At 43.3% G+C, this 23,249-nt stretch overlaps 1 protein-coding gene and 1 pseudogene across 3 annotated transcripts in view; both read left to right on the top strand.

The window, feature by feature from the left end:
• Positions 1-23,249, top strand: part of RERE (arginine-glutamic acid dipeptide repeats) — a 465,254-nt gene that overhangs the window by 11,938 nt on the left and 430,067 nt on the right. Inside the window, exon 2 of one of the 3 annotated variants that reach the window (XM_017956875.3) lies at positions 15,016-15,200. The exons of 1 other annotated variant lie outside the window; for it this stretch is intronic. The gene's annotated coding sequence lies outside the window, so the exon portion shown is untranslated. Of the gene's footprint in view, positions 1-14,651; positions 15,201-23,249 lie in introns of those variants that run through there. One more of the 3 variants, XM_017956864.3, reaches the window with a different exon arrangement.
• Positions 385-22,427, top strand: LOC101023661 (annotated as a pseudogene).

Genomic DNA, 23,249 nt, shown 5'->3' with positions numbered 1-23,249 from the left:
CCTAGTGCTTTGGGAGGTCAAGGCAGGAGGATCACTTGAGACCAGGAGTTTGAGACCAGCCTGGGCAATGTAACAAGACCCCCGTCTCTGTCAAAAAAATTAAAAATTAACCAGGTGTAGTAGCACGTGCCTATAGTCCTAACTACTTAGGAGGCTGAGGTGGGAGGATTGTTTGAGCCTACAAGGTCAAGGCTGCAATGAACCAAGATGGTGCCATTGCTCTTCAGCCTGGGAGACAGAGTGAGATCCTGTCACAACAACAGAATTTAAGGATAAGAGAACCCCATAAGGTACAATTAGGGAAAGATATCTTGTGATAAATAAGATTTGCCATATGGAGAACTGACCCACCATCATTGATGGCTGCTATGGCATTTTGGTAAGATGCCGATGCTAATTTTGGTAACAGCAGTGTCATCTTTGGGGAATATGGTTATGTGTGATTATATTAGCAGAGCAAAGCTGAAGTCTAGTCATATTGTACTCTCATATTGTAGCCTGAAGCAAGAATATGACAGCAGGGGAGTGATGAACTTGGAGGCTAGAGAAGAGGGAGGTAGAGGGTTTCACTCAGCTTCTACAGCCTTGGCTGCATTGATGCTGGCTTGTCAGCTCCTGTAGGAAGAGGCCCGTCATCTGCTTTGGTCACTTCAGTGCACCTTTCATGCGAGGAGTATAGTAGGCATTCATTTGTTAAATGAATGAATAATATTACCGTATGGTATTATTGAGGTAGAGATAAGGGAGATTTGGCTTAATCGCTTGACCCCAAGGCATACTTAGGAAGTTGTTACTATTATTTTTTGAGACGGAGTCTCCCTCTGTCACCAGGCTGGATGATCTCGGCTCACTGCAACCTCTGCCTCCCGAGCTCAAGCGATTCTCCTGTCTCAGCCTCCCAAGTAGCTGGGATTACAGGCGATCACCACCATGCCTGGCTAAATTTTGTATTTTTAGTAGAGATGGGGCTTTGCCATGTTGGCCAGGCTGGTCTTGATCTCCTGACCTCCGGTGATCCGCCCACCTCTGCCTCCTAAAGTGCTGGGGGATTATAGGTGTGAGCCACTGCGTCTGGCCAAAAAATTATTGATAATAACAATTTTATACCTCAAATATCGTGTAGAAAAAAACATTTTAGAGCTTAGTTATTTGAATCATCAAAAATAAGTTTGTTGGCCAGATGCAGTGGCTCACGCCTGTAATCCCAGCACTTTGGGAGGCTGATATGGGTGGATTGCCCGAGGTCAGGAGTTTGAGACCAACCTGGCCAACATGATGAAACCCCGTCTCTACTAAAAATACAAAAATTAGCCGGGCGTGGTGGGGAACGCTTGTAATCTCAGCTACTTGGGAGACTGAGACAGGAGAATCTCTTGAACCTGGGAGGCAGAGGTTGCAGTGAGCTGAAATTGCACCATTGTACTCCAGCCTGGAAAGCAAGTGTGAAATTCCGTCTCAAAAAAAAAGTTTGTTTATTTATTTATTTTTGTTTTGTTTTGAGATGGAGTCTCACTCCTGTTGCCCAGGCTGGAGTGCAATGGCGCGATCTCGGCTCACTGCAACCTCTGCCTCCCAGGTTCAAGCGATTCTCCTGCCTCAGCCTTCTGAGTAGCTGGGACTACAGGCACGCACCACCATGCCCGACTAATTTTTGTATTTTTTTTTTTTTTTTTTTGAGTTGGATTCTCTCTCTTATCACTCAGGCTAGAGCACAATGGTGCAGTCTCTGCTCACTGCAACCTCTGCCTCCTGGATTCAAGTGATTCTCCTGTGTCGGCCTCTCGAGTAGCTGGGACTACAGGCGCCAGCCACGATGCCTGGCTAATTTTTGTATTTTTAGTAGAGGTGAGGTTTCACCATGTTGACCAGGCTGGTCTGGTACTCCTGACCTCAAGTGATCCACCCGCCTCAGCCTCCCAAAGTGCTGGGATTACAGGTGAGAGCCACCGCACCTGGCTTAATTTTTGTATTTTTAATAGAGATGGGGTTTCATCATATTGGCTAGGCTGGTCTGGAACTCCTGACCTCAGGCGATCTACCCACCTCAGATTCCCAAAGTGCTGGGGTTACAGGCATGAGCTGTCGCGCCCGGCCCCCCAAAATGAGTTTATTTTAATCCTAGTAAGTTTAAAATGTGTATTCAAAATTATTTAATAGCTGAACATGGTGGCGGGCATCTGTAATCCCAGCTACTCAGGAGCCAGGACAATCGCTTGAACCTGGGAGGCTGAGGTTGCAGGGAGCCACGGCACTGCAACCTGGATGACAGAGCAAGACTCTGGCTCAAAACAAACAAACAAACCAAAGCAAAGATAAAAAATCATTTGAAAGAGTAAAATTTAATAAATATAGTAGTCTTTCTCTATAATTTTGCCTTGTTTTAGATAGGATTAGATTCAGCAGTGAGTAGTAGAAACCAAAAATAACAATGGCTTGAACAAGATAGAAGTTACCTTTCTTTCATGTATCTCATAGGCAGTCCTAAACCAGTATGGTACCTTCATGCTCATTAGGGGACCCAGCCTTCAACATGTAACTCTTTCCTTTTAGTCAAAGGTGGCTTCTCCACTTTCTCACATTAGTTCTACATTCTGACCAGCAGGAAGGAGGAAAAGGCAAAAGCTGGGCATGCCCCCATCTTGTGAAGATACTTTCCAGGAATTGTACATATCGCTTCTGCTATGTCCCTTCGATTATAACAAGGTCACATATAACTGCAAGAGAAGCTGGAATGTATATTCTGTACTGGAAATTCCTACGTGCCTAGTCAAGAATCAGGAGTTCTCTTACTTTGGAAGGAGGGAAGAATTAGTATTGCACTACATCTGGCAGTTTGTGCCGTAAATGCCAGTGGAATGGCTAATGTAGTATTAACACATTTGATAATTTGACAGTATTGTTTGTAATCCTTCAGTATTATTTGTAAGAATAACCCCCCACCTCCAGTTCAGTATTCAGTATAGAATTTTCACTAAAATTTGTCTTGATCTAACTATGGCTTCAGATTTTTATTGCTGGATAAATTTTCTAACAAGATGAACTGCCTTCTGATTTGAACATTCTGATCTTGGTAGCATAATCTGTCATGTGTACATATATATATTTTATGTGATTCATTATTGTAGGAATAATTACTGAAATTTCCTAAGTTGTTATATACTTAGGATTATACACATATGATTAAAGAGCTTGTTGAGACTTAATTTTTAACATCTATAAACTGGAAAAATGTGCATACATGTTGTTTCTATTAATATATTGAGAAAAGTTTTCATTAATATTCGCATTCCTTAAGAAATTTAGCTTTATAAAACATCTACATGTTTCTTACATATTTTGGTTGGAATGGCTTAGCACCTTTGTTTGCATAGCTTAGTGAGAATTTAGTCTTTGTGGAATCCTTAAACACTTGATGCCACAAAAACTTTAGTTGGCTGGGCACAGTGGCACATGCCTGTAATCCCAGCACTTTGTGTGGCTGAGGCAGGCAGATCACTTGAGCCCAAGAATTTGAGACCAGCCTGGACAACATGGCAAAACCCAGTCTTTCTGGAAAAAAACAAAAAAAAAAAAACAAAAGCCAGGCATGGTGGTGTGCACCTGTAGTCTCAGCTACTCGGGATGCCGAGGAGGGAGAATTGATTTAGCCTGGGAGGTCAAGGCTGCAGTGAGCTGTGATTCAGCCACTGCACTTCAGTCTGGGCAACAGAATGAGACTCTGTCTCAAAAAAACAAAAAAACAGACCACCCTCCCCTCCAAAACTTTAGTAACTTGGGGTTATATGTAGACTTGGAATATTTATTCTGTAATGGTTCTGATAATGAACAGTGAACTTCTTTTTTTTTAAATTTATTTATTTATTTTTTAATTTTTGAGATGGAGTCTCACTCTGTCCCCAGGCTGGAGTACAGTGGCACAATCTTGGCTCACTGCAACCTCCGCCTCCCGGGTTCAAGCGATTCTCCTGCCTCAGCCTCCCGAGTAGCTGGGACTACAGGCACGTGCCACCATGCCCAGCTAATTTTTGTATTTTTAGTAGAGACGGGGTTTCACCATGTTGGCCAGGATGGTCTTGATCTCTTGACCTCGTGATCCTCCCGCCTCAGCCTCTCAAAGTGCTGGGATTACAGGTGTTAAGTCACTGCGCCTGGTCGAACAGTGACTTCTTTTCACAGCTCAGATAGCTTTAGTTTCATACAGTTTATCTTTCCATGTATTGAGTGTCATATTTTGTTTGCCTCAGCATATAAACTGTGCAATTGTATAATTGTCATAAATAAACTTACTTTAAAATATAATTTATAAATTCTTTTCGTCAACTTAGACCTAATGTTCTGAATGTGTTAAGAAGTTATAGTGTCCAAGGACTTCTTAGAATCCATAGTTGCCTTTTCTGGAGGCATACCAGGGCCCTGGGCAGCTGGATGGAGAGGGAGGGATCTTACCTTTTGTACTTTCCTTATATAGCATTTGTTGCAGGTAAACAAGACCTAATTCAAATGAATGCATAATAAAAGCCTGTTTTTTTTTTTGCCCCTTTCTTTTTATTATATGCTTTAGTGAAATATGAGTTTAATTAATGTAGCAGAATAGGGCATACAAAATGACCAAGACAGAGATTGTACCCTTGATGATTTTCTCACTAATGGGAAAGATGAGACATGTACACAACTGAGTACTAGGTAGAAGAAAGTGCCTCCAGAGGTGTTGCTACTATGGTTTAAGAAAGAGAATCAGCTCTGGATGGGGGCATTAGGGAAGATCTGGTGTAGGAGCTGGTGTTTCACCTGTGTTTTGAAGGATTGGCAGGATTTGGACATGTGATAAGTAGCTAAGAGGATTTCAGGCAGGAAATTGCATGAAGCAAAGGCACAGAGCCTGGAAAGCTTGGGAAATGGTGAGTACTTTTGCTGCTTCTTTGATGGGGATTATTAAATTGTGTTTCGATTTTCTTTTTTAAAAAGATATCTTTTAAAATGTTCTATAGCAGATGCAGGCAGGCATAGTTTTTTCAACTCGGGTAATTTGTGTTTGAAGCTGTAGCTGGTAGCTGTTCAGATCACAGAGTAAGAGCATTTTGGAGAGGGAGTCCTTGGGACTGGTTTCTCAAAGAAGGAACAGACTGGTTTGACCAGAACCATAGAGTGTTGGAAAGATAGGTTGGGATCATAGCATAGGCAGATTCAACACCAGAGTTAAATGATTTTATTTGATAGCTTCATGTGTTCAAATGAAATACAAATTGTAATTATAAAATTAATATATACTAATTGTAATCACTTTCACACAATTTAGTATTCCTCCAGATGTTTTCCATGCATATATAAGCACACTGTACATAGCATCTTGAATTTAAAAAAATTCCAAACATATATTTTTCAATTCAATACTTATAACTCAGGTTTGTTTTTGAAAACAGCTGCATAATCGGACACTGTATGGATGTATACTTCACTTTTCCCATTGATGGATGGTTAAATTGTCTCAGACTGGTTTGCATCCTCATATCTGTACTGTTGTACAATTATATAAGTATGTGTATAGGATAAGCTCTTAAGTGGAGTTGCTGAATCAGTGGGTTATATTTACTTTTTATTTTGAAAGCTGTAAATAAATTGCCCCCAAAGATTTGCCTGTGTACACACAGAATATTTTAGGGTTTTGATTTCCTTCTCACCAACCCTGGATATTGTAAAATTTCATAATCTTTGTTAATCTGATAGGTAGAAATGTGTACAGTGCTATTATCTTTTTATTTAAAAACTTTTTTTTTTTTGGCTGGGCATGGTGGCTCACACCTGTAATCCCAGTACTTTGGGAAGCTAAGGTGGGCGGATCACCTGAGGTTGGGAGTTTGAGACCAGCCTGACCAACATGGAGAAACCCCATCTCTACTAAAATTACAAAATTAGCCTGGTGTGGTGGCGCATGCCTGTAATCCTAACTACTTGGAAGGCTGAGGCAGGAGAATCGCTTGAAACTGGGAGGTGGAGGTTGTGGTGATCCGAGATTGTGCCATTGCTTTCCAGCCTGGGCAACAAGAGCAAAACTCTGTCTCAAACAAAAAAGAACAATTTTTTTTGAGACAGGGTCTTGCTTTGTCGTCCAGGTTGGAGTGCAGTGGTGTGATCATTGCTCACTGCAGCCTCGATCTCCTGGGCTCAAGCAATCTTCCCATCTCAACCCCCCCAAGTAGCTGAGGCTACAGGAATGCACTACCATACCTGGCTAATTTGTGTATTTTTTGTAGAAACAGGGTTTTACCATTGCTCAGGCTGGTCTCGAACTCCTGGACTCAAGCACTCCACTTACCTCAGCCTCCCAAAGTGCTAGGATTACGGGCGTAAGCCACCAGGCCTGGCCTTAAAATTTTTTTGAGACTGAGTCTTCCTGTATTGCCCAGGCTGGAGTGCGGTGGCGCAATCTCGGCTCACTGCAACCTGTGGCTCCCAAATTCAAGCAGTTCTGCCTCAGCCTCCCTAGTGGCTGGGACTATAGGTGTGCACCACCACGCCCCGCTAATTTTTGTGTTTTTAGTAGAGATGGGGTTTCACTATGTTGGCCACGCTGGTCTCGAACTCCGGACGTCAAGCGATCACCTGCCTTGGCCTCCCAAAGTTCTGGGATTACAGGCCTGAGCCACCGCGTCCGGCCTTTAAAAAGTGTTTTTAGAGACAGAATCTCTGTTTCTCAGGCTGGAGTGAGGTGGTGCAGTCATAGCTCACTGCAGCCTCTAACTCTTGGGCTCAAGTGATCCTCCTGAGTAGCTGGGACTACAGGTGTGTACTACAGTGCCTGGCTCCTGCAATATCATTTGAATTTGCATTTCTTTGACCATGAATGAAGTTGATGATCTTTTCATATATCAGAATTTTAAGATATACTTTTGTGGTCTCTCAGTCATAGAGACAGGTGGTTTATGTTATATGGAACACTTTGTTCTGAGTGTAATTTATTTTTAAAACACATTTAAATAAAAGCTTCATTGAGATCAGTCACATGCTGTAAAATTTACTCTTTAAAGACTGCAATTTCTGGATTTTAGTCATTTAATTAATTAATTTTATTTTATTTTTTGACATAGAGTCTTGCTCTGTAGCCCATGCTGGAGTGCAGTGGTGTGATCATGGCTCACTGCAGGGGTGTCCAATCTTTTGGCTTCCCTGGGCCACATTGGAAGAAGAAGAAATGTCTTGGGCCATACATAAAATACAGCAACACTGGCCAGGCGCGGTGGCTCACGCCTGTAATCCCAGCACTTTGGGAGGCTGAGGCGGGTAGATCACCTGAGGTCAGGAGTTCGAGACCAGTCGTCTGGCCAACATGGTGAAACCTCATCTTTACTAAAAATACAAAAATTGGCTGGACGTGGTGGCAGATTCCTGTAATCCCAACTACTTGGGGGGCTGAGGCGGGGAGAATTGCTTGAACTTGGGAGGTGGAGGTTGCAGTGAGCCCAAATTGTGCCACTGCACTCCAGCCTGGGTGACAGAGCGAGACTCCGTCTTTAAAAAAAGCAAAAAAACCAAAACCAAAACAAAACATTAACACTAACAATAGCTGATGAGCTAAAAATAAAACAATCACAAAAAAACTCATAATGTTTTAAGAAAGTTTACAAATTTGTTTTGGACCTCATTCAAACCTGTCCTGGGCTGTGGGTTGGACAAGCTTGACTTACTGCATCCTCAAATTCCTGGTCTCAGTGATCCTCCTGTTTAAGCCTCCTCCTGAGTATCTGGGATTACAGGTGCATGTCACCATGCCTGGCTAATTTTGATTTTAAGTTAATTAATTAAAATATTTAATAATCTAAATGAAACATCTAAAACCACAGCTTCTGGAAGAACTGCTTGTTCTTGACTGTCTTGTACCTCTCTTTGAACTTGACCCTGGCCTCTCGTTAGCCTTGCATTTAAGAGCAGCGTCTCTGAAGATATCCTTGTTGATGAGAGTTTTCTGCAAGGGGATATCCACAGAACACCTTGTGAGCATGAGATGATTGTAGTTACAAACTTTCACAGAAGACTTGATCTTTGGCTGGGCGTGGTGTGCTCACGCATGTAATCCCGGCACTTTGGGAGGCCAAGGCTGGTGGATCACCTGAGGTCAGGAGTTCCAGACCAGCCTGGCCAACATGATGAAACCCTGTCTCTACTAAAAAAACAGAAATTAACAGGGCGTAGTGGCATGCGTCTGTGGTCCCAGCTACTCAGGAGGCTGAGGCAGGAGAATCACTTGAACCCGGGAGGCAGAGGTTGCAGTGAGTTGAGGTCTGCCATTGGACTCCAGCCTGGGTAATGAGCTAAACTCCGTCTCAAAACAAAAACAAAAACAAAAACAAAAAGGCTGGATGCAGTGGCTCACGCCTGTAATCCTAGCACTTTGGGGGGTGGATGACCTGAGATGGGGAGTTCGAGACCAGCCTGTCTAACATGGTGAAACCCCATCTCTACTAAAAATACAAAAATTAGCTGGGTGTGGTGATGCACGTCTGTAATCCTAGTTACTCAGGAGGCTGAGGCAGGAGAATCGCTTGAAACCCGGGAGGTGGAGGTTGCAGCCAAGATTGTGCCACTGCACTCCAGCCTGGGCGACAGAGCAAGACTCCGTCTCAACAACAACAACAACAACAAAAAAGACTTGATCTTTGACTCTTCTTCATCTTCTTCTTGCCCACAATAGCTGTCAGTTTACGGGGATAGTGGTCAAATCCAGCCACCAGAGCATGGCTGTGATCACGGGCGATCTGAGGTGCCATCATCAATGTTCTTCATGATGATATCTTTGCTTCCTGAGTAGCATGTGGCATGGCGTCTGGCCAGAACAGCACCACTTTCATGAACTTGCCCATTTTTACAGCAACCACCCAGGCCTACAGCAGAAAGACTGGGTAATTTTTTTTTTTTTTTTGAGACAGAGTCTTGCTCTGTCACTTAGGCTGTTGTGCAGTGGCAGAATCTTGGCTCACTGCAATCTCTGTCCCCCAGCTGGGTTCGAGCAATTCTCTAGCCTCAGCCTCCTGGGTAGCTGGGATTACAGGCGCTTGCCACCATGCTTGGCTAATTTTTTTGTATTTTTAGTAGAGACTGGGTTTCGCCCTGTTGGCCAGGCTTGTCTCTAACTCCTGACCTCAGGTGATCCACCTGCCTTAGCCTCCCAAAGTGCTAGGATTACAGGCGTGAGCCACTGCACCCGGCCTAATTTTTAAATTTTTTATATAAGTGGGGTCTTGCTATGTTTCCCAGGTTGGTTTCAAACTCCAGGCCTCAAGCGATCCTCCCACCTTGGCCTTCCAAAGTGTCGGGATTACAGGAATGAGCCACTGCACCCGGCCTAGTCATTTATTTTAAAATTGAGTGCCAACCATTGTCTTATTATTTGTAGTAAATGCCTGTTAGGCTGAACTTGAAGTTCTCTCTTTCTTCATTCAGCATGTAGGCCCCAAATTTGAAATGAGAAAGTGCAACTTTTCCTGTTATTTTTCCAGTTAGAGGCTTCTCTTACTAGAGACTGCAGTCAGGTACCTGGATTCTGAAATGGAGTTAATGTGACAACTGCTTTGGAATCTCAGTGCTTTCGTACTGGATGGGGAGTGATTTCTTTTAAATAACATGTAGTTGAAACTGATTTCCAACTGCAGGAGGTGATATAAACTCTGACTTTTTTGGAAAATGTTTTAAATATAAAATCTGAAATGAAAAAGGCTTTAAAGTAAAAAGATTTTAAAATATGGTAAGTGCTTTAAATTTAGTAAGTCAGTTTTTCAGGTGGGTGATTCAACTGCTTTCTAGTTAATCTGGTCATTTTTTATTCCAGAGATTTCTTAATATGTCTACTAAAGCATGTGTGTGTTTACGGTAAGATAACTAAATTGCTTCACTTTAAGAACAATAACGATAGGCCGGGCCCGGTGGCTCACGCCTGTAATCCCAGCACTTTGGGAGGCCGAGACAGGCGGATCATGGGGTCAGGAGATCGAGACCATCCTGGCTAACACGGTGAAACCCCGTCTCTACTAAAAATACAAAAACTAGCCGGGCGTGTGGTGGGCGCCTGTAGTCCCAGCTACTCGGGAGGCTGAGGCAGGAGAATGGTGTGAACCCAGGAGGCAGAGCTTGCAGTGAGCTGAGATCGCGCCACTGCACTCCAGCCTGGGCGACAGAGCGAGACTCCGTCTCAAAAAAAAAAAAAAAAAGAACAATAATGATCTGGTGTGTATTTTTCTTTTGTGATTCATTCTGATTTTTTTTTTTTTTTTTTTTGTAGACGGAGTCTTACTCTGTCACCCAGGCTGGAGTGCAGTGGTGCGATCTTAGCTCACTGCAACCTCCACCTCCCAGGTTCAAGTAATTCTCCTGTCACCCAGTTATTTTTAAAGCATACCAGTAATTTGCTTGACTGATTTGTTTTCAGTTAAAACAACTGTTAATTTTTTTCTAGGGTCTCCCTGTGTTGCCCAGGCTGGTCTTGAACTCCTGGCCTCAAGTGATCCTCCTGCCTCAGGCTCCCAAAGTGCTGGGATTACAGCATGAGCCAGTGTTCCTGGCCTTGGCGGATTTTTTTTTTTTTTTTTTTGAGGATACTAGTTCTGCCTTCTAGCATTGGCTTCCATCTATTGGGTCCTCTGATAGCCCTTGTCTGTTGCCCAGGGATGATTACAGACTAGTAGGGCTTATCACTGGCTAAGTCTGTGAACCTCATCTGTATTGTTTCACTTGGGAGAAGATGTCAACAGAGGTTCATAGTAGATGGTTTTCTGTTGATTTTGATAGAGCTAAATGTATTGTTTCCTTCCTTTTGCTTTTGTATGTATTTAAACGTTCAGTTTCCTGTTCTTTGTAGTAAAATATTCCTAAAATTGTGGTTCTCTGTATTTTAACCCTTCGTATTTCATCATTTTTCTATAGTTTTATGCCTTTTCTGTTTGGAAAGTCGTTTTTAATTGGCTTGCTTTTAGTCATTTAAATTACAATAGCAGGCTGAAGTTAGTGGTTTATCTTAATTGATGGTTACAAATCAAACTCCTTATTCTACTCTTTCCCTCTTCTCACTACTGTATTTGACTAGTCTAAAAAAAAAATTGCAATATCTCCCCTTTTTCCCTCTTGACATCCTTTTTTTAATTCCTATTTTTTTCATGTCTTAAGTTTTTTTCCTACCTTAAAGTCCCTTGGCCTTTTAGTTGTAGTTTTGATTAAAGTGGATTTTTTCTTGGGCTTTTAATTAGATTTTCTTTTCCTTCAGCTCTTCATAGGGAGATTGAAGATGATGCTGACTGACACTGGGTCAGTGGCCTGATTACTTAGAATGAGACTGTGAACATTGAGTGGCTTGAATATAGCATTTAACTTAGCCTGTGGATGTTTCCACTTCCACTTGAAGGCTATTTCCTGGCTTAGAGGCACTGTCCTGAAAAATAATAAAATGAATATAAATTAAACAACCCGTGTATTCTTGTGTAGTGCCCATTGGAATCAAGATGAGATCTGAGATCTGGGTGGCCTATGGGAGAATACTATTTATAACTCTAGAAACAATATTTTGCTAAGAGATATGTTTATTACAGTGGAGAGAGCTCTCCAAGTATTTAAAACATACTTTATATGTGCTACATAATTCCTGGGGTTTTTTTTTTTTTTTTGAGACGGGGTTTCGCTCTTGTTGCCCAGGCTGGAGTGCAATGGTGTGATCTCGGCTCACCGCAACCTCCGCCTCCTAGGTTCAAGCGATTCTCCTGCCTCAACCTCCCAAGTAGTTGGGATTACAGGCATGTACCACCACGACCAGCTAATTTTGTATTTTTGGTAGAGATGGAGTTTCTCCATGTTAGTCAGGCTGGTCTTGAACTCCCAACCTCAGATGATCTGCCTACTTTGGCCTCCCAAAGGGCTGGGGTTACAGGCGTGAGCCACCACACCAGGCCACGTAATTCCTGTTTCTAAATGTCCTGAACTGTGATAGCCTCTGTGCATAAGAAAAATAAGCCATGACTCCTGGTTGGCATGAGAAGACCTAGAGTCCACTTCCACCTGAACTGTGGGCTTGAAGTATGATTATGTGCCCTACTTCCTCAGCTGTCACATAGGGGCAGTAGTACATAAACTGAAGTGAACAAATAGATACGGAAATCCCTTGAAAATATAAAAGTGCATGCTGGGCATGTGGCATGTATCTATAGTTCCAGCTACTTGGAAGGCAGAGGCCAGAGGGTTGCTTTGGCCCAGGAGTTTGAGGCCAGCATGGGCAACATAGAAAACTTTGTCTCTTTAAAAAAAGAAAAAAAAAAAGGGGCCGGGGGCGGTGGCTCACACCTGTAATCCCAGCACTTTGGGAGGCTGAGGCAGGTGGGTCACAAAGCCAGGAGTTTGAGACCAGCCTAGCCAGCACGGTGAAACCCTGTCTCTACTAAAAACACAAAAATTACCCTGGCATGGTGGCGGGCACCTGTAATCCCAGCTACTTGGGAGGCTGAGACAGGAGAATCACCTGAACCCGGGAGGTGGAGGTTTCAGTGAGTCAAGATTGCACCACTGCACTCCAGCCTGAGCGACAGAGCAAGACTCCGTCTCGGGGGGGAAAAAGACAACCTGGGTAACATAGGGAGACCCTGCCTTTACAGAAATAATAAGACATATTAGCTGGGTGTGATGGTGCATTCCTGTGGTTCCAGCTACTTGGGAGGCTATGATGGGATGATCACCTGAACCTGGGAAGTTGAGGCTGCAGTGTGACATGATGGCGCCACTGCACTCCAACCTGCCTGGGTGACAGCCGTCCTCACCTCAGCCACCCCTCCCGCCCCACCTTCTGGCAGTAGCTGGGACTAAAAGTGCATGTCACCACACCTGGCCAGCTTTTTTGTTTCGTTTTGTTTTGTTTTGTTAAAGATGGGGTATTGCCATGTTGCCCAGGCTGGTTTCGAATTTTTGGGCTTATGCAATCCACCCACCTTGGTCTCCCAAAGTGCAGGGATTACAGGCATGAGCCATCTTGCTGGGCCACCTTTTTCTTCTCTTTTAACAAATTCAGCAATTTTTCAGTCCCAGAAATTTGTAAGTATATTGTTTGTGGAAAAATACATTGGGAATGTCATCAAAAGATGGTTTCTATTAGGAATGGGAACAGGTAGCAGTTTTCCCTGCTACCTCAACAATCACAGGTCCAGGACCCTTTAATATAAAGATGTAGAGAGAACCAGAATTAGCTCTAAGTTCCTGAAATGATTTCAGAGGCCCTTTTTTTTGGATACGAAGTCTCACTCTGTTGCCCAGGCTGGAGTGCAGTGGCACGATCTCGGGTCACTACAAGCTCTACCTCCCGAGTTCATGCCATTCTCCTGCCTCAGCTTCCCGAGTAACTGGGACTACAGGTGCCCGCCACCAGGCCGGCTATTTTTTTTGTATTTAGTAGAGGTGGGAGTTTCACTGTGTGTTAGTCAGGATGGTCTCAATCTCCTGACCTCGTGATCCTCCCTCCTTGGCCTCCCAAGGTGCTGGGATGACAGGTGTCATCGCACCTGCCCTCAAATTGTTTATTCCAGTTTAATCATTAAGGAAATAAGCTCTGAAGAGTCAAAGAGTAACTTGTAATTAGAACAGTTAATATGGGTCCTTTCTTTCTCCCCGCTAAACTGTTCTGACTCAGAATTTATCTAGTTAAGTGCCTCTTCCCATGAGAAGTTAATACAATTTAGGTTTTCTAACTTTTGGTTTGGTTATTTGGCATTAGTTTCTTCCTGTAGGAAGTGGCCATATTTTTACCGCTTCTTAGGAGAATATAGGTGCTGACAAATTCCTTGCATCCCCAAGTGCATTTTGCTTGGGTCTTAACCTCCTTGCGGTTTTCTGGGATGCTGATTGCCAGCCTTGTTGATGTGGGACTGGCTTTGAAATCCAGGACATCTTTTGAGGATATCAAAGTACTATAAAGGATGGAAATGTTAAGGTTGCAAAATGCTTGGAGAGTATCACATGCTGTTGATATGCTTACTGTAGTGATTTCTGAGCCTTGGAAATTTAGGCCTTTGATACAGCTGTCATGAAGGTGAGCCTCAGCCCCGTCTGTGAATTTCTCCAGAATCATTCAGTTTAGACTCCCAGTATCAAAATAGAGCCTTCTTTCTTTTCTTTTTTTTTTTTTTTTTTTGAGACAGAGTCTTGCTCTGTCGCCCAGGCTGGAGTGCTGTGGCCGGATCTCAGCTCACTGCAAGCTCTGCCTCCCGGGTTCCCGCCATTCTCCTGCCTCAGCCTCCCGAGTAGCTGGGACTACAGGCGCCCGCCACCGCACCCGGCTAGTTTTTTTTGTATTTTTTAGTAGAGACGGGGTTTCACCGTGTTAGCCAGGATGGTCTCGATCTCCTGACCTCGTGATCCGCCCGTCTCAGCCTCCCAAAGTGCTGGGATTACAGGCTTGAGCCACCGCGCCCGGCTCTTTTTTTTTGAGACGGAGTCTCATTCTGTCTCCCAGGCTAGAGTGCCGTGGCGCGATCTCAGCTCACTGCAACCTCTGCCTCCCGGGTTCTAGCGATTCTCCTGCCTCAGCCTCCCAAGTACCTGAGATTACAGGCGCCTGCCACCATGCCCAGCTGATTTTTGTATTTGTAGTAGAAACGGGGTTTCACCATGTTGGCCAGGCTGGTCTCAAACTCCTGACCTCAAGTGATCCACCCACCTCAGCCTCCCAAAGTGCTGGGATTACAAGTGTGAGCCACTGTACCCGGCCTCCCTGCTTCTTTATGTTCCACCATCCTCCCATCCTTGCAGCTTCTTTAAACCTTCCTAATGTTGAGAAACATACCCGATGTAAGACACCATTAAAAAGAATCCAGCATTTGGGGGAGGTGTTAGGGAGTTGAATGTTGCTAAAGCACCAAGGAGAGAGGAGTTTGACCTATTTTGAGCTCATCTGTGACACCTGTTTCGTTTAGAAAACGCTAATGACAGTAGTTGGCAGAGCTGCATTTTTGAAGTTGTTTCATTTAGACACAGTGATAGTCATCTGTCTTCTTTTAGGAGGTGATTGTCTAGGAGTAACTATATGTGCACTGAGCACCGTGTCACAACCACCGTGGGATCCACTTACAGAGAAGATTTGTGGAGAGCTTCAGCCTGTTTATGGTGTTTCTGAGAAAGGAATTGTGGCCATTTGGTATAATTCTGGACAGAAGACTTCTTGTTTGTATTACATTGAATTAGAGGTCAGTATTTGAAATTTTCTCTTTGAGTGGCTATTATAAGAGGATCCTGTAAGAATTGATAATTGTGAAATTAGCCAACTACATAGTGTAAAGATAAGGTAAACTGTTGGACTTGTGATTACCTGGTTTCTGGTATGAATTACTGAACTTACGTTTGTTTTTATGTACATAGATAAAGCTATGTGCTTGATACTCTTTCAGTTATAAACTTAATGGGTTATGAGAATTTATAACTTGGGCTTCATTAAGTGAAGGCCAGGCACTCTTATACTTTATCTTTTTTTTTTTTTTTTCCTTCTTCTTTTGAGACAGAGTCTTGCTTTGTTGCCCAGGCTGGACTGGTGCAATCATAGTTCACTGCAGCCTTGACCTCCTGGGCTCAAGCGATCCTCCCACCTTGGCCTCCCAGAGTATTAGGAGTACAGGTGTGAGCTGTCATGCCTGGCTTAATTTATCTTTCTTTGTTAAGCTTCACCTGTTCTGTTGATGATAAGTTCTGGGAGATGATGGTGTCCTTTACTTGTCTTTAAATGGTTTCTGACAAGTTTTCTTTTTTTTTTTTTTTAAGACGGAATCTCACTCTGTCACCCAGGCTGGAGTGTAGTAGCTGGATCTCAGCTCACTGCAAGCTCCGCCTCCTGGGTTTATGCCATTCTCCTGCCTCAACCTCCCGAGTAGCTGGGACTACAGGCGCCCGCCACCTCGCCCGGCTAGTTTTTTGTATTTTTTAGTAGAGACGGGATTTCACCGTGTTAGCCAGGACGGTCTCGATCTCCTGACCTCGTGATCCGCCCGTCTCGGCCTCCCAAAGTGCTGGGATTACAGGCTTGAGCCACCACGCCCGGCCAAGTTTTCTATTCTTAGTATTTTCTACTTTTGTTTGACTCTAAGAGAGTTACAGGTTTGAAACTAATGTCTACTGCCTCTCCCTCTTCTTCTCCTGTGATTCCTATGGGTGCCTGGGAGCTATGTGTTTAGTTTGAAAAGAAGAGATTTCAGAATAATCATGCTTGCCATATACTTACACTGATCATGAACAGTAAAATTTATTCTGAAAGGATAGACCAGTTGCTTAGTAAGTGAAATGTAACTTGTTATAGAAATGATCTGTAATTTCAGGTCATGTTTTCTAGGAAGCTGCTGTCATCCAAGTCTCCCTTTCTCTGGGCAGTTAGCTGTTAATAAGGGATTATCTGAGTGACATTTTGAGCTTGCCCATTCATTTGGCAGTATTTTATTTTTTTAGTGTCTCTTGGAAGATACAATGCTAGGCATTGGGGATATAAAAATGAGTAAGATGTGCCCCTACCCTCCTGGAAGTCATGACGAAAAGTGGGGAACAGATATGAAAAAAAAACCCACTGAAATGTAGACTGAAAGAACTGTAGTAATAGTAGAAACATGATGCTCCAACAACCTAGAGAGTCATTAAGTGTACATATACCTTGGGCATCTGCATAGCACTTAGGGAGTTAACAAGTTGGTGTTTACCTTGGCAGACCACCTTCAGGCAGCTACCTTTATTGTGGATGTGTGACCTCATGTAACTTGAGTGGGATTTTCCATGTTATTAATAGTTCCTAGGGAGTAGAGAGTAAATCTCTTCTTGGAAGAGGTTGTATTCTCCTGGTTCCAAAATACCTTTCTGTATGTTTTGTTGTCTTTTAAGAATGTTCTCTCAGATGTTATATAAATAATTTCATCTTTTCTGAGTCCCTTCTTTGGAAAAGGAGTTCTTGCCAAATGAAAGGGACACAGTATTTGGTTTTTCAGTTCATTCTGAAACCCCTGCCACCCTATCTCCCGAAAGAAGTAAAGCCTGGGCTGGGTGCGGTGGCTCACGCCTGTAATCCCAGCATTTTGGGAGGCCGAGGTAGGTGGATCAGTTGAGGTCAGGAGTTTGAGACCAGCCTGGTCAACATGGCCAAACCCCATCTCTACTAAAAATACAAAAAAATCTAGCTGGGCATGGTGGCGTATGCCTATAATCCCAGCTACTCGGGAGGCTGAGGTACGAGAATTGCTTGAACCTGGGAGGTGGAGATTGCAGTGAGCCGAGATCGTGCCACTGCACTGCAGCCTGGATAAAGAGCAAGACCCTGTAAGTAAAGCCTGACCTTTTTTCTTCCTAGAGAATGGCTTAGTTTATTTCTGGATTTGAAAAAATGTAAAAATAATTCATTAGCATCTTTTAAACTGACACAGGGATTACCTTGGAGCTTTATTAATTAAACTCTAGGCTGTTGGTTATACCTGTTACCTTCATATTTCTCTTACTGGTATTAAATCTATTCATTTATCAAATAGATTAGATTTATTATTTATTTGTATTTTTAGCTACATAGTATAGAAGGTACTGGGGAGACTTGTAATATGGTGGGTTTGCCTACCTTAGGAACACATGTTTTTCCTCATGTTTAATTTTTTTGAGGGGGGTGTCCTTTAACTATCTCGCATTTTTAGTGTATATGCCATTTCCTGTCCCAAAGTAGCACATAAGTCTAGTCCTAATCTTGGTGCTTGAACCTACAGTTCCAGAGAAGAGCAGCTGGCACTGAATGCTCTCTGGCTTATCTTTCCACCCAGGATCTGTCCGCTAGCCAACAGGTGTGGGAGGTGTGTTTTCCAAGTTTAATGTTGCTGTTAGTGGGATACGAAAGAAATAAAAGTTACTATCTTTGGCGGCAGAATTTAGGAGGGAAACCTTACAAGAATACAACATTTAGAGATTTCTAGAACAAAAGCGAAATTTAACCAAGTACTTACTGTTTAGCATAACAAATATAGTTCAGTTTCAGGTTAGAGATTAAAGAAGTTAACCAAAGATCCATTAAAAAGCTGAGTGGGCCATTGAAGAATGGGTGCTGTTTGAATAGCAGACTGGGAGAGCAGGTTAGAACAGTCCAGGCAGGGGTCGGCCTGAGGCAGGAATGCATATGGTATGCGCAGCGTTCAGTAAAGAGAACCTGGTTGAAGTACAGAATTTGTGGGGAGGAGTGGTGCCAAATAAGTTAGGTAGACCAAGGAAGACAGGCTTGGAATGCTAGGCACGGAGTGTCTGTTGGCATCTGAAGGGAACTGGGGCGAGGTAATAAGGTAGCACGTCAGCCAGAGAGACTGGAGAGTACACGTCTGAGTAATTTTGGCCCCAAATTTGTAATGTGGGGATAGGAAGTGTGTTGGTAGTCTTGATAAAGAGTTATGTGTGCACCTGTGTGATGTGTTAAAATTGCTTCCTGCCACTGCTCGTTTTTGGTCAGATAGTAGGTTAGGCTGAAGGAAAGAGAGGTAGTAGCCACAGGACAGATAAGCTTTGAGAAGCCAGAGTGGTTGGTAAAGTATCACTGTTGGCTTTCATTTAATATCTCATATATGTGTATATGTATATATTTATATATATGTGTGTGTGTGTGTATGTGTATGTGTATATATATATATATATTTTTTTTTTCTTTTCTTTTTTCTTTGGTAGAGAGGAGGTCTTGCTATGTTGCCCAGGCTGGTCTTGAACTCCTGGGATCAAGCAGCCCTCCCCCATTGGCTTCCCCAAATGCTGGGATTACAGGTGTGCCCAACCTAGTATCACTGTGCCCAACGTAGTATCGTATTTTATATAAGATAAATTTTACCAAAAATTCTGCCATCAAATATAGAAGTTATTTTAGGTTTTTAAAAAATAATAGTTCACATATTCTGTTTCATGTCTTCTCTTGTCTCTCACCCCAAGCACCCACTGATTCATACCTGTTTATCTTCCCCTCCTTTTGCTTCTTAGCTCCTATTTATTTTTCAGGTCTCAGTTTAGGGATCATTTCATTTGGAAAGCCTTCCTCAGTTAGGGCTGTGCCCAGGGTGCTCTCCCTGGCACCTGTACTCCCCCGAGCCATCTCTTAAATTGTGCCTCATTGTAATTGCACCTGTACTTCTCAGCGGGTTTGCTGCCCTGTGAGCTCTGAAAGCACAGGGACAGTTCTTGTTTGCTATTGAATCCTCATCTGTCAGGGCTGGTCAGGCACATACATGCTACATGGTTAGTAAATATTTGTGCAATATAAAGGTTGGACTTCTTTGTCACTATCATTACAGCTTAAAAAAAAACAAACACTGGTTGGGCACAGTGGCTCATGCCTGTAATCCCAGCACTTTGGGAGAGGCCAGGGCAGGCAGATCATGAGGTCAGGAGATCGAAACCAGTCTGGCCAACATGGTGAAATCCTGTCTGTACTAAAAATACTGAAATTAGCCGGGTGTGGTGGTGCGCATCTGTAATCCCAGCTACTCAGGAGGCTGAGGCAGGAGAATCGCTTGAACCCAGGAGGTGGAGGTTGCAGTGAGCCGAGATCACGCCACTGCACTCCAGCCTGGGCAACAAGAGGAAGACTCCATATCAAAAACAAAAAAACAAAAAAACTCCTTAATAAACACCTTTCTGCTTCTATGTACTCATTATTAACATATATTAAAAATTAATACATTATTATTAAGTTTTGCTATGATGACTTATATTAACATGGTTGTATTATGTTTTTTTTCACATATATATTCCTTAAGTATTTTCCCGTTATTGGGCAGTTGGCGTATTTCCATTATTCTTTTTTCTACTCTATCTAGTACTACAATCATAAACTTCTTGTACATGTAGCACTTCTTTTTAATGCTTTTATTTTTTTGAGACAGGGTCTTACTCTATCACCCAGGCTGGAGTGCAGTGGCACCATCATGGCTTACTGTAAACTTGACCTCCCGGGCTCAAGCCATCCTCCCACCCCAGCCTCCAAAGTAGCTGGGACTACAGGTGTGCACCACCATGCTGGGCTAATTTTTGTATTTTTTGTAGAGACAGGATTTTCCCGTGTTGCCCAGGCTGGTAATACTTTTAAATTAAGAATGATAAAGGAAAACCATACACTAAAGCACAGTTTTTTGGTTTTGTTTTGTTTTTTGAGGCAGAGTCTTCCTCTGTTGCCCAGGATGGAGTGCAGTGGCACGATCTTGGCTCACTGCAGTCTTTGCCTCCAGTATTCAAGCCATTCTCCTGCCTCAGCCTTCTGAGTAGCTGGGATTACAGGCACCCACCACCATGCCTGGCTAATTTTTGTATTTTTAGTAGAGATGAGGTTTCACCGTGTTGGCCAGGATGGTCTGGAACTCCTGACTTCAGGTGATCCACCCGCCTCGGCCTCCCAGAGTGCTGGGATTACAGGCGTGAGCCACTGTGCCTGGCCAAAGTATGTTTTTTTTTTTTTTTTTTTAAAGGTGTGTATGTTTGTTTATATATTGTGTTTAACTTCAAAATGAGTGGCCTGTAAAATAGCATTTGTTCTGCCGAGATTTCATTTTATAGGGAAATAAATGCTTCAGTTCTGACTCAGATTAAACAAATTATAAAATGAGGCAACCGTGATACTCAGACAGAGAGACACAGGGTGTACGGATGGTACCATTTTAAGTAGGTTATTCAGGGATGGCTTCTCTGAAGAGGTGACATTTGAACAAGGCCTTGAACAGGCTAAGGAACCGTGCAGAGGTATAGGAATAGAGCTTTCCAGGCAGAGGTAACATCAAGTGCAAAAGCCCCGAGGTGGAAGCCTGTTGGTTTGGTCAAGGAACAGTGGAAAAACTCTGGGAGAACAGCAGGAGGTGATACCAGGAAAGAGGGGCAGGAGCCAGGTCATAAAGTTCGCTGTGGACCACGCTAAGACTCTGGCTTTCATTTCAAGTATAATGCCACTGGAAGGTATTCATCAGGGTATGTGTGACAGAATCTGATCTCTGTCTTACAAAGATCACTTTGGCTGCTGTGTGAAAGTTAGACTGCGCTCTTTACCAGCTGGAACCGTGGAGGGTGTTGAAGAGAAGAAGGTTCCCGCTGTGCCAGAAACCCTTAAGAAAAAGCAAAGGAATTTCACAGAACTGAAGATCAAGCGCCTAAGAAAGAAGTTCGCCCAAAACATGCTTTGAAAGGCAAAGGAGGAAGCAAAGCACTATCTATGTAAAAGCAAAGCACTATCACAAGGAATATAGGCAGATGTACAGAACTGAAATTCGAATGGCAAGGATGGCAAGAAAAGCTGGCAACTTCTATGTACCTGCAGAACCCAAATTGGCCTTTGTCATCAGGATCAGAGGTGTCAGTGGTGTGAGCCCAGAGGTCCGAAAGGTGTTGCAGCTTCTTTGCCTTTGTCAAATCTTCAATGGAACATTTGTGAAGCTCAACAAGGCTTCAGTTAACACGCTGAGGATTGTAGAGCCATATATTACATGGGGGAACCCAAATCTGAAGTCAGTAAATGAAATAATCTGCAAGCGTGGTTATGGCAAAATCAATAAGCAAATTGCTTTGACAGATAACGCTTTGATTGCTCTATCTCTTGGTAAATATGGCATCATCTGCATGGAGGATCTGATTCATGAGATCTATACTGTTGGAAAACACTTTAAAAAAGCAAATAACGGGCCGGGCGCGGTGGCTCAAGCCTGTAATCCCAGCATTTTGGGAGGCCGAGACGGGCGGATCACGAGATCAGGAGATTGAGACCATCCTGGCTAACCTGGTGAAACCCCATCTCTACTAAAAAATAAAAAAAACTAGCTGGGCGAGGTGGCGGGCGCCTGTAGTCCCAGCTACTCGGGAGGCTGAGGCAGGAGAATGGCATAAACCCGGGGGGCGGAGCTTGCAGTGAGCTGAGATCTGGCCACTACACTCCAGCCTAGATGACAGAGTGAGACTCCGTCTCAAAAAAAAAAAAAAAAAGCAAATAACTTCCTGTGGCCCTTCAAATTATTTTCTCCACAAGGTAGAATGAAGATAAACCACTCATTTTGTAGAAGGTGGAGATGCTGGCAACAGGGAGGACCAGATCAACAGGCTTCTTAGAAGAATGAACTGAGGTGTTTACCATGATTGCTTCTCTAGTCTGATCAATTTAAATAAACAGTAACTGCTCTCAAGTTGAAAACAAAGAAAGTCAGACTGCTGCCAGTCAGAGTGGAAGCAGGCAGACTGATGGGGAGTGTGGCCAGACTCTGCAAGGGATATGCTGTGGGCCTGAGTTAGTGTGGTAGTGGTAGAGGTGATGAAGAGTGGTTGGGTTTGGGATTTGATAAAATGATGTGTTCTGAGATGTGAAAGTCTTACCAGTATTTAAAAAAAACAGCTTAAGGCAGGCTGAGCGCGGTGGCTCACGCCTGTAATCCCAGCACTTTGGGAGGCCGAGGTGGGCAGATCATTTGAGGTCGGGAATTTGAGACCAGCCTGGCCAACATGGTGAAACCCTGTCTCTACTAAAAATACAAAAATTAGCCGGGTGTGGTGGCAGGCGCACCTGTAGTCTCAGCTACTCAGGAGGCTGAGGTAGGAGAATCGCTTGAACTGGGGAGGCGGAGGTTGCAGGGAGCCAAGATTGCGCCATCGCACTCCAGCCTGGGGGACAAGAGCGAGACTTCTCAAAAAAAAAGCAGCTCAAGGCAAACTATGAGTTAATTAGAGTTTAAAATGCCTTTCTCTTCAAAGTATTTCATAGATTCTGTATCCTTGAAATTCCTCTGTTGGGAGAATGGAACCAGAAAAGGTAAGGACTAGGACTTGGTTGCATTGTGAATCCACTTGCTGATGGAACAAGAAAGATTGCCTGACAGCAGATGTGCATGTTTTCCTCTGTAATGGTCATTGATTTAATATAAAAGATATGTCTGAAGAATGTATGCTTGAATAAGTAATATGTTGAATTCTGGTGTTTGGTGTGATTGTGTTAGCCTAGACCTGTTTAGTAGTAACTGTGAATTATGTTGCAGGAATAATAAGGAATGTAGGGGGTGCCTTTCTGCTGTTATCAAAATCCATTAACAGATTTTCCTATGCTTGACTGCCTTTCATTGTTACACTTTATGGTTCATGCTGAAGGCGTGTGTAAATGACATCTCTTCTATGGTTTCTCAAGGTCTTAAAAAGTGTTGTATTTTGAGTAAGCATCTGTTTATTCCATAGTAAGGATAGATGCTAGACAGGTTATGACTTACTTTGGTTCTGCTCCCCTACTTTGGATAGGA

The sequence above is a fragment of the Papio anubis genome, chromosome 1 (genome assembly GCF_008728515.1).
Source record: "Papio anubis isolate 15944 chromosome 1, Panubis1.0, whole genome shotgun sequence".
Lineage (NCBI taxonomy): Eukaryota > Metazoa > Chordata > Mammalia > Primates > Cercopithecidae > Papio > Papio anubis.
This window is presented reverse-complemented; position numbering and strand designations above follow the sequence as displayed.